This window comes from Podarcis muralis, chromosome 7 (assembly GCF_964188315.1).
Source record: "Podarcis muralis chromosome 7, rPodMur119.hap1.1, whole genome shotgun sequence".
NCBI lineage: Eukaryota > Metazoa > Chordata > Lepidosauria > Squamata > Lacertidae > Podarcis > Podarcis muralis.
In genome coordinates this window covers 59,892,228-59,908,922 of record NC_135661.1, presented here as the reverse complement: position 1 = coordinate 59,908,922, position 16,695 = coordinate 59,892,228, and positions in this window count along the sequence as shown.

Here is a 16,695-nt window from a genome sequence, read left to right as displayed (position 1 = left end):
TCTAACAGAGACTTGATCTGCAGTATGGAGCCAGCAATGTGATATTTGCTGTTGCCATACCATATGACCAAGACACAGCAGCAAGAGCCAAAAAGGTGACGACCCTACATGTAGAACAGAAAGAGAGAAATGAGCTTTCAGCAGCTTACCTTAGCGAAAGTAGGGGGTGAGGGGACAGAAGGAAGGGTGTTAAAAAGACTGTTCATTGCAAAATGTTGGAAGTATGTATATTTAGGCAAAGCTTGCAACCATGGGACTGATTTCTAGGTGACACACAACTGTGCTTGTTTCTTTTGCAGGTTCTTCTTCACCCCTAATGGGGAAAGAAACCACCCAAAATCCTCAGCTCATCTCTAGCAATTGTAAGTTACAGCCAGGCCCCTCCAAACAACAACCATTTTTGTGGCAACAACCATGATTGTGGCAACAGCAGCAAAGAGAGGCAGCTGCTTTTTATGCCTCGTACAAGAGTGATAATCACACATTTAGAAGCCTTTGAATTGCAAGCAACTCAAGGCCACCAAAATCCCATTAACAAGCCTCTGCGAGATAATTAAACATCAGTTAGTGAAACAGTCATTTAACGGGGGCGATAAAAGGAACTGTCAGCTGTATGTGTCCCCACTCTCATCCCACACACCTCCCAGGCCTGCATTCTTCTTCATCACTCCCAGAATCCTTGAGAAAGGCTGTTTGCGCACACACAAAGGCAGGCAGGCAGGGGAGACCTTGTAAGGAAGAGATCAAACTCATCAGCATCTTGCAGCAAGACAGATGTCTCCACCTGTCTTCTAATATGTGCAAAGCTCAAGCAGAAAAGAGGTAGGAAAGGGGCTGTGGGGGGATTGGTCCAATCCTCACCAGCTTCCCCTTTCCACACATACACACACCACTCAGAAGAAGAGTCCTGCTGGGTCAGATCCAGCAGCCAGCTAGATGGTTCTGGGCAGCTCACAAGGAGGAGGATACATAGAGATCACAGCCTGCCAGTCAGGCTCCCCCTATACCAGTCTCTCCTTCCACCATTCAGATTAGTAATGTGCCAAACTCTGTCCTTCAATTTCCCAAAAGTTTTCTTCCTCCCTGAAAGAGGTTTCTGTTTTATTTCATTTTCTCATTCTCACCCTGCATCCCAGGAATGCAACTTGGCACTGAAAAGTACTTCTAGGACCAAACCCTGGTAAACCTTGGATTAAACTAAATGCAGGCAAAGTGCCATAGAAATTCAACTACAATGTTCAGGAAAGCACAGAGTGTGTTGCAGAGAGGGGTTTGGAAAAGAGATTCTTCTTAGCAGAGTTAGCACAATGGTGATTACTCCAGGCACATTAAAACTTTGCTAGATTTGCATCTGCCCTAATCCAACTTTAAACAAACATTCCCCATGAAAATACTTCAGCTAAAATAAATCACACACTTAGCTTTGCAAATAAGTGAATGTTTTACTTAAAGAGCTTCAAGAAGTAACAGCAAACAAGTTGCCATCCATTGGCAGTACTGTAAAGTGAAAATGAAAAAAGCTTCCAAATGACTTAAAAAGAAAAACAACTTTGTTCCCTTACCAAAAGCATCATTCAGTCTTTAGGTTAGCAAAGATGCATGCTTTAAAACCTCCCTTTGGGGAAGATTCAGTTCACTTGGTTTTTCTTGCTACTGGGAGCCAGAGCCACGTGGCTCCTTCCTTGTTCCAGAAAGCAGAGAGAGAGAGAGAGAGAGAGAGAGAGAGAGAGAGAGAGAGAGAGAATGGGAGGGAGGAAACAAAATGCTGCAGGAAGCCTGTTAAGTTCCACCACCCCCACCACCCCTCACTGGCAACCTGAGCTCAAGTTAACCCTTGAGTGCTCACTGGAAGGACAGATCCTGAAGCTGAGGCTCCAATACTTTGGCCACCTCATGAGAAAAGAAGACTCCCTGGGAAAGACCCTGATGTTGGGAAAGATGGAGGACACAAGGAGAAGGGGATGACAGAGGATGAGGTGTTTGGACAGTGTTCTTGAAGCTACCAGCATGAGTTTGACCAAACTGCGGGAGGCAGTGGAAGACAGGAGTGCCTGGCGTGCTCTGGTCCATGGGGTCACGAAGAGTCGGACACAACTAAATGACTAAACAACAGCAACAAGTGTAAGTCAGTAACTTTGTATTACAACAGAGTGAGATAGTCACAATCCCATCACCTTGTTCCTGGCTTTGTCTCCAGGCAAGTGATGTCTGAAGGGCTGTGCCAAATGGTTTCCAATTTTCAGTCTGAAAATCTTCCCCAAAGATGCTAGGATTTAATTCAATCCTACCAAAACGTTCCTTAAAAGCAATGAGTATTAAAACCACATGAAGTCTGCAGCAACGTGTGGCATGCCTCACTTTTGCATGGGCAGATGCAGTTCAAATGTGCCACCGTCTCTTTACCAACCTCGAGTCTGTTCTCCCATCATTCCATGCATCTGCCAGCCCCCACAGACACAAAGGTTCTGGGCAAGCATCACCTCCTGCACTGACCTCGACCCTCCTGCTCTGGTGTGGAGACAAGCTGGACAAGGGAGGCCAGTGAGGGCAGATTGGAATGTCAGCTGTCCATCAAACATCCTTGTGGAACTTCAGAGGGCCTCTCTCTGACCTCTCTCTTGGTTTGCCTTTCTGGCACTGGAGAGATCTTGCTTTGGAAAGACCAAGTTTTTCGTACACACGTGTGCGTGTACATGCACTGGAGATACCTACAGCCAGCTCAAAAAGCTGAGAGGTGAGACACCCTGGAGAAAAGGTTTATAAATACCAGCACTGGTGGAGAGGAGGGCAGGAAGGAAACTGAAGAGTCTCAGTAGAAACTTGGGGGCCCTACAGGCATCCTTTGAATTGTGAATTCATGAAGATTTGTGTTCATGATGCTATTGAGGCAGTCATATGGAGCCCTGCTTTTAATGCTGCGTCTGTGTTTGTGTTGTGTTTAGTGGGAGTGGAGTTATTTGTTTAGTTTGGTTTGTTCTTGTTTTTATTATGTATTTTGTGTTTTTATTTTGTGAACTGCCTTGAGATCTTCAGAGGAAGGGTGGTATGCAAATTGATTGATTGATTGATTGATTGATTGATTGATTGATTGGTTTCTATTTTGCAGCTGCAAAAGTTTGGAGTCGTCATAGGACACCATGTTGTGGGATTTGCACTAGCTGCCAGTTTCCAGGTTTTTTGTTATTTTAAGTAGACCCCAAAAACCTTAAGTCTGCCCACCCCTAGTTTAAAATACCATATTTTTCACTCTATAGGATGCACTTTTTCACCTCCAAAAATTAAGGGGAAATGTGTGTGCGTCCTATGGACCGAATGCAGGCTCCCTGGCTTCAGTGATAGCAATGTGAAGCCTCTGAAGCCTGCGCTCCAGAGGCTTCGTGTTGCTTTCGCTGAAGCCAGGAGAGTCTGGACTTTGAGGCTGGCGGTGGGGGAAAGCAGCGCTTCCACCCACCACCAGCCCCACAGGCTCGGGGGGCAGCAGGAAGGCGTGCTACGCCTTTGCACTGCTCCCCGCCTTTAAAGAGCATGCCGCTCTTGGGGGCTTTTCCCCAAGGAGGGAGAAGGGACTGACTGGCCGAGTCAGTCCCTTCTCCCTCCTGTGGGCTTTTGCGGGAGATGGGGGAATTCCCCCACCTCCCGCAATAGCAGGGAGAAGGTCTGGGAGAAGTGCACAGGCTGTGTGCAGCCTGTCCGCTGCTCCCAGAGCTGGAGGGGGGGTCATATATTTTTCCTTGATTTCCCCCTCTGAAAACTAGGTGCGCTCTATGGTCAGGTGCACCCTATAGAGCAAAAAATACGGTAAGCCCCCTCCTCTCTCTCAGCCAAACCAGATGAGATGTGGAAGATCCACGAGTGGCTCCCACAAGGCTTTCAAGTTTATTTCAAAACAGCTGTGGGGTGGGGGACTGCAGATCTGATCAGAGCAGTGGCACTGGGAGAACAAGGGGAGCCACTCTTTCCCCCTATCTAAACTGCCCCCACTTCTCCATGAAATTTCCCCAATTTGAAGTGCCCCCAATGCTGCCAATAGTCCCCCAGCCCAGTGGAAAAATAGAGGTATCTGTAACATGCAGTCTATTTTGGGGGCACTGCGGGTGCTCATAGGATCCTTGGGGAATGATTTAGATCTGAAAAGTGGTACAAAAGGAGCAGGTTAATAACCTTCCCCCCACCCCACCCTACCTGGGCATTTCTGCTCCAATTAAAATCAGTGCACACAAAAATGTTTCGTTTTTGCTTAAAAATGCCAGTGTATGCAGATCTCCCTCTTTACGCCTGCTTTGACCCTCCACCTTCCCCCAGGAGTCGGCAGGGATCGTGTCATCAAGCCGAAGCCGCCTCTCCCCTCCTGCCTAATTGCCCTTAAATAAAACTCAGCTCGCTGCTCAAAGGAAATCGATTCAATTTAGTAAAGAGCTCCAAGGACTGAAGATTGGGAGGTGTGCGTTAGAAACAAACACAATCAGAGGAGGGACACTGCTGAGTTACACGATTAGGAGGCCTGGGCTTGCCACAGCTCAGTGTGGGTGGGTGGGTGACAATTGGCCCAAACAGAGCCAGTGGATTCTTCCAGCTTGTTTGTTTTTGACCCCTCTCAGAAAGCTGACAGAGAGAACTGCCAAGGACCCACAAAGGAGGAGGCCTGCTGTGTCTCTGAATGATTCCCTGACCTGGCCTTGACCCTTTCCCATCAGGCTCACTAGGGATAAATAATCAGTGTTGGGTGTGAATGGGTGCCACAGCATGGGTGCCACAGCACTCCAATTGTTGTGCTCTGGGGTTGGGCCTCACATGTAAGCCAACCTGCCAGCCTCTCTTACCCCACTTGTTAACAGCTAAATCACTGCAAGACAGATAGAAGGAACAGGAGAGAATGGGAGACACTGCTGGCTGGAGCATATAATAAGGCCAAGGTTTCCCCACCTCTGCTACAGAACTAGCCACTCCCCAAGGAGTCTGCCCACTGCTTCTGTGTATGAGTCACTGCTCTGACCTTGCCTCGTTCCCAATGACCTTCGCTGGGGGTGGGGTGATTTTGGATTCTGCAGTCACTCCCTGACACACAGGTTGCAGGAGGATCACCATCTGTCAGAGAAGACACACACACGCAGCAGTGGCATACAAAGAAGCACAGCGAGTGGTCTCCTCTGAAGGAGGAAGTTCTTCTCAGGCACTCTAAAAGTAGGTCTTTATGGGCCAGATTCCATAACTGGAAAGAGCACCTTGGACTTTCCTAGAGAGGAATCCAAACTGCATAGGATAATGGCGATAGAGGGAGTGTCTCCCTACAGAGACGGGTTTAGGGGAGCATGACCGGTTCGGTCACACTGGTCACAGAGTATCAGGGGTGCTGCAGGAGACACAGCAGCCATGATTTAGAATGGAGTACAAGAGGCAGGGGGCACACAGGGCGTCACTGAAGTTAGAGACCCCAAAGTCCACCACTACTCCCTAGTTTGCTTATCACTTTCCTTCAGCCATGCAGGAGGGGCCCTGAATCAGATTGGAGCATCAACTATAGGAGGGGAGGGGTGTTTCTTTCCAAACAGCCCATTTCCCAATCAAACGTCTCCTCCCTCAATTGCTGCTCCAATCAGATTCAGAGCATGCACAAAGATGCAATGTTGTTGTTGTTTAGTCATTTAGAGCCAGTGTGGTGTAGTGGTTAAGAGCGGTAGTCTCGTAATCTGGGGAACCGGGTTCGCGTCTCCGCTCCTCCACATGCAGCTGCTGGGTGACCTTGGGCCAGTCACACTTCTTTGAAGTCTCTCAGCCCCACTCACCTCACAGAGTGTTTGTTGTGGGGGAGGAAGGGAAAGGAGATTGTTAGCCGCTTTGAGACTCCTGAAGGGGAGTGAAAGGCGGGATATCAAATCCAAACTCTTCTTCTTCTTCTTCTAGTCGTGTCCGACTCTTCATGGACCAGAGCACGCCAGGCACTTCTGTCTTCCACTGCCTCCCGCAGTTTGGTCAAACTCATGTTGGTAGCTTCAAGAACACTGTCCAACAATCTCGTCCTCTGTCATCCCCTTCTCCTTGTGCCCTCCATCTTTCCCAACATCAGGGTCTTTTCCAGGGAGTCTTCTCTTCTCATGAGGTGGCCAAAGTCTTGGAGCCTCAGCTTCAGGACCTGTCCTTCCAGTGAGCACTCAGGGCTGATTTCCTTCAGAATGGATAGGTTTGATCTTCTTGCAGTCCATGGGACTCTCAAGAGTCTCCTCCAGCACCATAATTCAAAAGCATCAATTCTTTGGCGATCAGCCTTCTTTATGGTCCAGCTCTCACTTCCATACATCACTATTGGGAAAACCATAGCTTTAGCTATACGGACCTTTGTTGGCAAGGTGATGTCTCTGCTTTTTAAAGCTGCAATATTTAAATAATAATAATAATAAGTAGAGAAGTCCCTCCCCCTGTCTGCCTCATCACACTCTAGTTAAGCCCCCAATTAGCCAGCTGATGAGCAGAGAGGGGGAGAGTTTTGGGTTGGCTGTCATGTTAATATGTATCTACCTCATTTGCACTTCCTGAAACAATATATGAACTAAATGCAGGTACTTTTTGGAGTTCACAGTTTTCTGAATTTTGCAATGAAGTTCGCCTACGAAAAAGAATTTGCATTATTAGGGGGAAGCATGCATAAAAACACATGTATTCATGACAATAACTACAAAAGGTTATTATACTGGGAAACTGCTTGCAAAAAAAAAAATGTGTGTAACAGGCAAAACTGCACCCAAACATGTGTACAGTGGTACCTCGGGTTAAGTAATTAATTTGTTCCAGAGGTCTGTTCTCAACCTGAAACTGTTCTTAACCTGAAGCACCACTTTAGCTAATGGGGCCTCCTGCTGCCGCCGCACTGCCAGAACACGATTTCTGTTCTCATCCTGAAGCAAAGTTCTTAACCCGAGGTACTATTTCTGGGTTAGCGGAGTCTGTAACCTGAAGTGTATGTAACCTGAGGTACCACTGTATATTGGTAGAAAGGAGCCCTAAAATGTGCATTGTTTTTTCTGGGAACTTTCAAAAGTAATTTGAAACTGTTGCAGAAGTGTTATGAACTGAACTTAAGGCTGAGGAAACTGAGGCCACATTCACACCATCCATTTAAAACACCATAATGCCAATTCAAACAGCCATGGCCTCCCCCCCCCCAAGAATTCTGGGAGCTTTAAATGCATGGTGTGAATATGGCCTGAGAGAGACCCAAATTGACAGATTCACCCATCCCTGCCAATGAGACTCAGAGGCACTTTGCTTTTCTCGGCATCCCAGCTGGAGAAGGAGAAAAGGGCACAATTCAATGCCACATCATGGAGTCAGAATTTCACCCCTTTAATGAATGTGCATGTTGCTTCTCTGGAGCACACACAATTCACCTTATGGAAATCAACAGCCTCCATAGTTCAGGCCTGTCCCTCCTTTGTGCAGCTTTCATTCAGTTGTATCATCTCTAATGCCGGAGAAGCCAGAGACCACACATATTGGAGTTTATTCCCCAAGGGATGTTAAGTACAGAGCGGAGAGGAATCCTTCTATCTATTGAGTTCTGTGTGCACCATGTGGAAGATGAGCAGGCTCAAGTGAAGGCAGTAGTTGCTATAGAGATACTGGAAGGCTGGAGGGGTGGGGAGAGTAGAGGAGAGAGAGAGAGAGAGAGAGAGAGAGAGAGAGAGAGAGAGAGAGAGAGAAGTTGAGTCTCTGCACTGAAGCCAAGAAAGAATTGGACCTCGCTCGTTCTCTCACAGGGAAACAGAAATTGCCATTGTGTTTCTACACAATATAGATTACAAGAAAGGTCTTGACACTGAACATTTTTAGATGTATTTCCTTCAAAATGAGGGGCATGGGGTGCACAGAAGGATTTTCCACACCACTCTGGTAGACAACTTTAGCTACAGACGTAATTCACATCGGTCCCTAGAGTGTCAGACTAGACTCTGGGAGACCCGGGTTCAAATCCCCACTCAGTCACGAAGGTTGACCTTGAGCCCGTCACTGCCTCTCAGGCTAACCTACCTCACAGAGTTGTTGCATGGGGGGGAAAGGAGAAGGGAAGCGCTGTGCATTGCCTTGAGCTCCTTGAGGTAAAAGGTGGGATGTAAATGTAACAAGTAAATGAAAATAAATAAGTGGACCAGTCTGAAAATGGGCCATTGTTACACAGTCAAAATCTTGACACATGAAGTTACCTCAGAACAGAGGCCAGCACAAGCCACAGCAAAGAAGCCGCAAGTGGAAAGGCCCACTGAGCTGTGGGCTTTCTGTTCCCCTTGACACACCTGTGGCCTGAAAAAGCTGAAAGGAGGGTCATTTGTACATCTCTTCTTCAAAATGGGACAGGGGAGCAGAGAGCGATTCAAAACGTTCTCACAAGAATCCTGTTCAAAACTTTTCTCCTCATTCTTGGGGGGGGTGGAGAGTTTTCACTAAATGGCTTGGCCAATTCAGCTAGTCTAATTATCAAGCCATGGAGAGAAGCTTTCCACTGAGTTCAGCCTCACTAGGCCCCTGAGGGAACCCCGGGATGGAATGACAGCTCACATGCACACCCCAATGTTGACAATAGCTATTCACCCATCACCTGCCTTTGACAGTTTCTGTATTCTCTCCACAGGGAGAAAAATCAAGCAAGGGACAAGTGTCAGTGGAAGAGCACCCCTGCTAGTTCAGGCTGCAAGACGCAGCTTGCTTGAGGCCAGTCATGCTATTTGATCTGTTCAAGGGGCTTGGCCAAGAAAGATGTTTGTCCCCCACCAGCCAGCTCTCCCACTGTGTGCAGGAGACGGAAGATTCTCAGGTTGCCGTCCCTTATCTTGCTCTGCCATCCTGACTTAGTCCTGCTCAGCTAGCAGAATTGGAGCAGCCAGATCAAAGTGGCAGCAGCTCTTTCCGAGGCTTCAACACTGCAGCAGGCAAATGAAGATGAATGTTGCTAAACCTGAGCTGCTATGTAGCTGTGATGTAGGAGCATTGCAGGACCTTAGCTTGTTGGTTGTCAAGTTGTGATCTAAGTGCCTCTTGCTTACTTTGTTGTCAGACACTTAGACAAGAGTAGAGCAATAAAGGCTCAAATCTATTGCATAGCCTGGTGCTGTGAAGCATTTTAAGGTTCTGATTTCCAAAAACCCCTGCTGTGGTCTTTCTGCAGCAGGTTGTTTAACGTCTTTCATTGTGATAGTCAGCTCCCCTGCATTATTTCATGTTATTTCTACCCATCTAAAAGACTTGCAGTGGATAACGCTGGCAATCAACCTTTCCAGGCCCAGGAAACAAAGGAGCCCCAGTTAGTTAGTTATTTTATACAAGTGACGGTTTGTCAGCATTTTCTACATCTGTTTGTCTATGAGATCCATCACCGTGCCTCTTCCTCTCCTACACTGTCTCTCTGTCAGCCACCAAAGGACAGTCTTTACTGCTTCTGATATAATCCAGTTTGGTAAGTACATAACCCAACAGTTGAAGACCAGTGATTTAAAAGATACACATTTCCTCCTTTGCCACCTTGGAGTAATACTAGGGGGAGAGATGGGATGGTGGAGAAATCCAGCTTCATTTGGATTTTAATGAGAAGCTACCTAATTCACACTTCTCAAACCAATATGTGAACCAAAACAGAGGAATCCTTTGAACTTCACATTTCTCTGAATTTTGCAATGCAGTTCTCCAAACAGGATTGCATGCAGAATTGCATACGTTATGGGGGGGGGGGCAGAGTGTGAGAAATTTCACACTGTAGAGAAAGCAATACAGAAAAATATTAGGAGGAAATGCTTGCATAAATGTGTGTATTAGTCCAAATGGCAAATAAAAATGCATTCGCAAGGAGAAATTCACACTAAATCGCTACCGAATTTTTGTGAGCATTTTTTGTTTTTTCAATGCAAATGACTGCAGAAATGTGGATTTAAGATCAGAAACTGAGATACCAAAGTTGATAAGATTCATTGATGCCTGGGTGAGGGCCACCCTGGTTACCTCCAAGAGGAGGGAATGGTTTCTTATTTTTTGCTGAGTGGCCATTTATCAGGGATTCATTAGTTGTGATTCGTGCACTACAAAGACGTTGGATTAGAATCAGTGTTTCCCAACCTTGTGCCTCCAGCTGTTTTTGGACTACAATTCCCATCATCCCTTGCCACTGGTCTTGCTAGTCAGGGATGATGGGAGTTGTAGTTCAAAAACAGCTGGAGGCACAAGGTTGGGAAACACTGGATTAGATGACCCTTGGTATCCCTTCCAACTCTACAATTCTATGATTCCATGATGGAGTGGTGGAGAGAATTTCTGATCTGGCTGTTCTTGAGTGTTTCAACATATTCCATAGCCATCAATCCTAGAGGAGCTCCCAATTTCATGGCTGTCCCAGCAACTGTGAGAGGGACCCAACATGCCATGTGGCCAGACACACTCTTGGTTTGGCTTTCTCAGTCAAGGAGACCTTTGTTACACCAGGAATTTTTAAACTATGCTGCATTGTATTTTAGTCAAATTATTATTGGCTAAGTCCCAATGCTGTTTAAGAATTATTTTATGCTATTTATATTGGATTTTTGTATTGATGTAGTTCTAAGCTATTTGATTGTTTCATATTTTATTACTTTAATTTTTTTGTCAACTGCTCAGACGACATGGTTAATGGACAATATTACAAAAAAATATAATAAAAGTCTCCCATCCTCCCATTTTCCTCACTCACTGTTTTTCCAAACTCCCTCCAGGTGCAAAGTTCTCCTTTGTCTAACGCACTCTCTATTTGAGTAGTATACTTTGTTGGGAGTGAACTAAATAGCATATGTGGGCAAGTGTTGCGGTTTCCCCTCCCTCCCATACATAATTTTACAGAGTCCTGACTAGGAAAGAAAAATACACACCAAACACATAGTCTTTACTGTAAAGCAAGAGTTCCACCTGCTGATGATTAGATGCTTTGCACTTCATGCTTTTCAGTACAGCTTGGCGGCATTCAACTAACTCTACTGCTCTATCATTTATGCCACAGGCATGGGCTAATGGTTAAAAAACAGAGACCAACTGGCTTCTAAATCATAACTTTAGTACAGGCATCACCTTAAAGCAGAAGCCACAAAAGGAAAATGAGGCTCCTTGATAGTGAGTTTGTACCTCTGTATGCAGCTGGCAGGGTGGGGTGAGGGTGGTACTGTACCACAAAACAGTCATATTGTCCTCAGCAAATCTAATTTGTCATTCATGTTTGCCTGCCATCTTTTTCCGTTCCTCTTTCACTCTTTATGTACCGTTGAGTGAGACTGTAGCCAATCTGGTTGAGCCACACCTCCATGGTTTGTATGCAGAAGGTTCCAAATTCAATCCCTGGCATTTCCAGATACAGGGTGACTGCCAAGCCAGAGTGCTTTCAAAGTCAGCAGAATATCTGTCTGACCAGGTACCAAGACTGGATCAATCAGGGACACAGCACTCTGCAGAAGCAAATTTAGTTGTTGACAGCAATCCATCCTGCAACTTATTATGAAGGCAACTGCAGGTCGGCCAAGGGCAGCTGATGCCTCTTTCACAAAAGGAACAGGAAGGATCCTTTTGGAAGGTCCTTCACCCTTTCTGCAACTCATTCCAGGAGCCCTACAAACCCCAGTGCATTTCCAGACAATTAGTCTTGCTTCTAATTTGATTTGGTGTGTTCATTAGTCACAAGACAAAGGCTGAGCTCATTGGAGATTCCTTGAGCAAACACAAGGGCAATGAGATTAGAGTCACGTCCCCTAGGATAATTATTCGTGAAAAATGAGGCTTTGGTTTCAGCAGTAAAGATGTCCACGTGGATTCAGGGCTCCGCAAGTCATCAGGGTCCCTCCAGTAGGCGTCTCTTTGGCCAGAATTGAAATACAGGCTGCTGCAAATGTCACAGGCCTGTACGCACGGAGACTGAAGCAGTGGAATTGCAGTCAATTTGGATGTGGAGAAGATCATCACGGCAGCCACTTTAGCCATAAGACTAAACAGAGGCTAAATGAAAGACAGGATAACAAGTTTTAGTATTGTTTGTGGCATGGCTACATCTCCTTTCAAGACAGAATTAATGGACACAAACCTGACATGATGAAAAATACCAATATCCAATACCCAGTGAGAGAATATTTCACCTTTCCAGGGCATTCTGTAACTGACCTTAAGGTGGCCATAATGGAACAAAAGAGCTTCAAAGGTAGACTGCAATCTGAAACCACTGAATTGCAATTCATCGAGAGTTTCAGTGCTGCCATGTGTGGATTGAATTGGCGTGAACAGAGGGGGAGGGGTAAAGGACTTGATCCCCCGATGGGGAGAGAGCACAGGGCACTCCTCCAAAGGGAGTGATCTTAAATATAACACACGGGGAGAAGACCATAGACTATGTGGGTCTTCGATGGAAGCTGGTGCCCTGCTCCTCCTAAAACAACATAGAAGTGATCAATTTCTCTCTTTGAAGGGTGAAAAAAGAAGTCAACATTAAATGCTATGAGGGAACTTGCTGTCTGGGCATGTGTTAATGCTGGTACACTGGGTGAGGAAGCCCCTTCGCAGAGAGAGAAGGTCAAGTGGGCCACAGCCCTGGTGCTGAGCAGCTCTTCCTGGTGTTTTCAATCATTACAAGTTCATATTGAATGGAATTCATTGTTTGATTCGTATGTTTTTGCCTCTTAATATGCTGTTGTGGGGGAGTTTTTCCAGTTGCAGCAATTTCAGCTTTAGTAAAAATTTAATGCTATTGTTATGATTGTGAGTCACTTTGAGCTCAACATTGTGGTTGGAAAAACTGAATGCAAATATTAAATCAAATGAAAATCAAAGTACATGTATCAATTAGTTCACCAATGCCAGGATGTACTTCTTATCACCAGAAACTGGTTTTGTCAATGCCCACTGCTAATAAGGTAATTATCACCATCTGAACTTTCTCGCATTTCATTTCCTGCTGACCTCACCATTTGAAATCCCTGCCAACTATATATACCTGTAGCTCAGGATCATGTCTGATGAAATGAACTGTAATGCTTGAAAGCATGTGCCATATTAAATTAAGCTGCAAGCGTATGCATGTTTACTTTAGCAGCGATTCCTGCATTGCAGGGGGTTGAATTCGATGACCTTTTGGGTCCCTTCTAACTCTACATTTCTATTACTCTACTCAGTGGGGTTAATTTTTTTTCTTGACATGTGCATTGTATGGGTGGTAAAGGTGCAGAAACAGGCCTAGCTGAGGTTATCAGGTCAATTGGCAAGCCTAGCCTTCAAAGGTTGCAGTGGAAAAAGAGGGCACAGCAGATAAAGCCCACAGCCACACGGTGCCCCCATGAATCTTCCTTCCCACTTTACACACACACACCCCATTTTTCAAAAACTGCCTGTCTGAAATCCAGCCACTATCCAACTCAGATGTATTCCCCCTCCGCCCATGACTCATACACTGTTTTACTCATTTCTTGTCATTTCTTCCTCCTGTTTTCTTCCACACCTACCTACTACCTCAACTGTAAACTCTTCAAGGTTAATGCCTGCTCTGTGAGAATCTTGCCTAGCAACAGTCTAGCTGTCTAAATTTCCTGTGGCTAAGATTGGCCGGAAGTCTTGTCTAGCAACAGAGGAATAAGCAAGTCCATTGACTTACAATGACCAGGACAATGGCTTTTTAATAAGCTGTCTAAATTTCCTGTGGCTAAGATTGGCTGGATGTCTTGTCTAGCAGCAGAGGAATAAGTAAGTCCATTGACTTACAGTGACCAGGACAATGGCTTTTTAATAAGAACTCATGGTAGAAACACTTACTAGATATTCCCACTGACCTAAAAACAACAGACAGCACAAACAGATACCTCTTTCCAGGAAAAACCACCCCAGCAGAATCTATGAAGAAAACACACACAGCACTTGTCCACATGCCAGAGTCTCTCACCAAACATTGAACTCATCCAACACTTCTTATCCTTTCTACCCCAATCATGGCATGGACTGTCCTCAAACCTACTTCTCTTTCACTGCCAAATTTCAAATCAGTTAACTGAACCATTTCCTAACTATATATTATAGAACCTGCTCCCCGCTGCCAAATTTTTCATTATAATGTCAGAATGAGATTCAGCTGACGTAGCCTTATAATTAGTCATGTAACAAGCTTAAAATCAGGGATATGGGAGTGGGAAACTCCTTCCCCATACTTACATAAATGTTTAATTATCGTGGATGGAATTCCCTGTGTAGGTCCCCTGTTAGGGCTCAGGAATGAAGAAGAACCCAGTAAACAGTTTTGCCAGAACCGCCAAAGTGCTGAAACCCAGAGGGTAGTGTTGTTTCCAAAGCTTTAGAAGAACTGAACACCTGAATGTGCCCAAACAAAGCATTTACTGCAAAAGCTAAGAGCAAGTCTCCCGCCTGCCTGCTCTCCTTCTCCCCCTCACTCTGTCTAATTGCTTCGTTAGCGTTATTTGTAAGGTAATTGCAGTTTAATTATCTGCAAAAACAAACATATTTGGAAAGTAATATTTGAGAGGAGTCATTTGGTCTGGAGGAACAATACACCTGCAGGTTGAATGCGATCCCTTCCTCATTACAAACTCCCCCGGGCAAGCAGGGAGCTTCCCATGTTCATTAAAGAAAAACCTTGTTAGCCACAGCAATTCAATGGCCTGCATGGGGAAATCACTGCAAGGTTCTGCCAGATGTGGAACTGGGTCTCCAAGAAGCTCACTCCTCTTTCGGCCCTGCAACTTTTCCCTTTCACTGTGCCCGTCTCTCCCAATCCACATCTTTCCCCCTCGTCCTTCGGTAGGGTGGACACAGAGGAAGAGAGAGCACCCTTGGGTGCTTCCTAGGGTGGGGGTGCTGGGAAGGCTGCTGCTGCTTTAGGACCAATGTCCAAACCCAAGTGACTGTTAGGCTTCCCACCCACTGTACCTGCACACTAGTAAATAAGCAGCTGTTGGAGAAACACAGTCGTCTCCAGCGCTGTCTCTTTTTTCAAGGAAACTGACAACTCGTGGAAATTCCTCGTTGCTCACCGGAATGGAGAGCATGAAATGTTTCTTTAAAGCAGCAGAATCTACAAGAGAACAAGAAAAATTCTTTGGGTGGGATGGGGAGACAGCTACCATAGAATAGTCTAATTCTTTGGGCATTTTGATTTCTTAGTGGCCTTGAATGCCTTGGAAAGTAGGCTAGATGTCAGGGGGGTTTTAATGAAATGGAGCGATGGGTCTCATGAATTTGTCTAAACCTCTTTCAAAGCTGTGTAAGCTCATGGCCTGGGGCCTTGTGGAAGAACCAAGCCAGAGAGAGACTAGACAGAGGAGGGGCAGTTTTTGGACATGCTGGTTCACCACACACCTGCCCCGTGGGTTGGTGTTGCAAATCCAAAGAAGTGCAGAGGGGAAGTGTCCTGAGCCATTCCCTGCTCCTCCTGCCACTACTTCCCTGCACTTCTGAGAGAAAACAGCTTAGAGCAACAGACCATAAAGGGGTAAGGAGAGAAAGAGGCCATGGCCCCTCACCCACACACAATTGGACACCTCCTCTTGCCCTGCTTTGTACATGAAAGAAGGCTGGTGTCAGGGGCTGGTCACCCCAAACCCCACCCTTGTTGGCCTTATTTGGGAAAAGAGAGAGGAAGGGGCCCTCAGAGGGCATCTTGCCTGAAAGCACATGAAAAATGTGGGGCTAGCACCACTGCAAGAGGCCTCTGAACCCCTTGATGAGATCTGCTGACCCAAAGAAGGTCAAGCAGCTGCTCTTGACTGTAGTTACAAACAGCTCCCCACCAAGGATCACACTCTGGCAAGCCTCACGGATCCTGCCTTGCAATATTATTACTGCCTGCCATGGAAAATCCAAATGGCAGCCAACCTCCCTCCCTTCCTCCCACGCATGCCCCTGACACACTCAGTAACCTCCACAGGGAGCATATCTCTTGAATCTTTCAGCCAGGACAGAGTGCATCCCCTGCCCCCAGAAAAACTTCTCTTAACAGGTCTCTGTTTTTAGTAGGGATAGAAGCATATGTGTGGTGTAGTGGTTAAGAGCAGTAGACTCGTAATCTGGTGAACCGGGTTCACGTCTCAGCTCCTCCACATGCAGCTGCTGGGTGACCTTGGGCTAGTCACACTTCTCTGAAGTCTCTCAGCCCCACTCACCTCGCAGAGTGTTTGTTGTGGGGTAGGAAGGGAAAGAAGAATGTTAGCCACTTTGAGACTCCTTCGGGTAGTGATAAAGCGGGATATCAAATCCAAACTTTTCTCCTCCTCCTCCTCCTCCTCCTCCTCCTCCTCCTCCTCCTCCTTCTTCTTCTTCTTCTTCTTCCATTTCTGTTCTCCTCGTTTCTCATTTTTCCAGTCTTAAATCCAGTTCACATCTTGCAGCAATTTACACACAGACACAAATAAATTCACATGAAAATTCATCAGCATCCTAGTGTGAACTTCTCCCGTTATACACATTTTTATATGCACCTTTGACTAATGTACACATTTTTGCAGTCAGCTTCCCCTAATATAATGTAATTCTGTATGTTCTTTTCAGTAATATATTAATTTTCATACACACTTTCCCCAAATATATGCATTTTTGTGCGGGTTCTTTGGTTGGAGACATACATCACAAAATTTGGAATTTTGAAGGATAGCTGCGTTTTGGCTCAAATTGTTTCAGAAAGTGCAGGTTTGATTGATTCGCCTGTAGATGCAA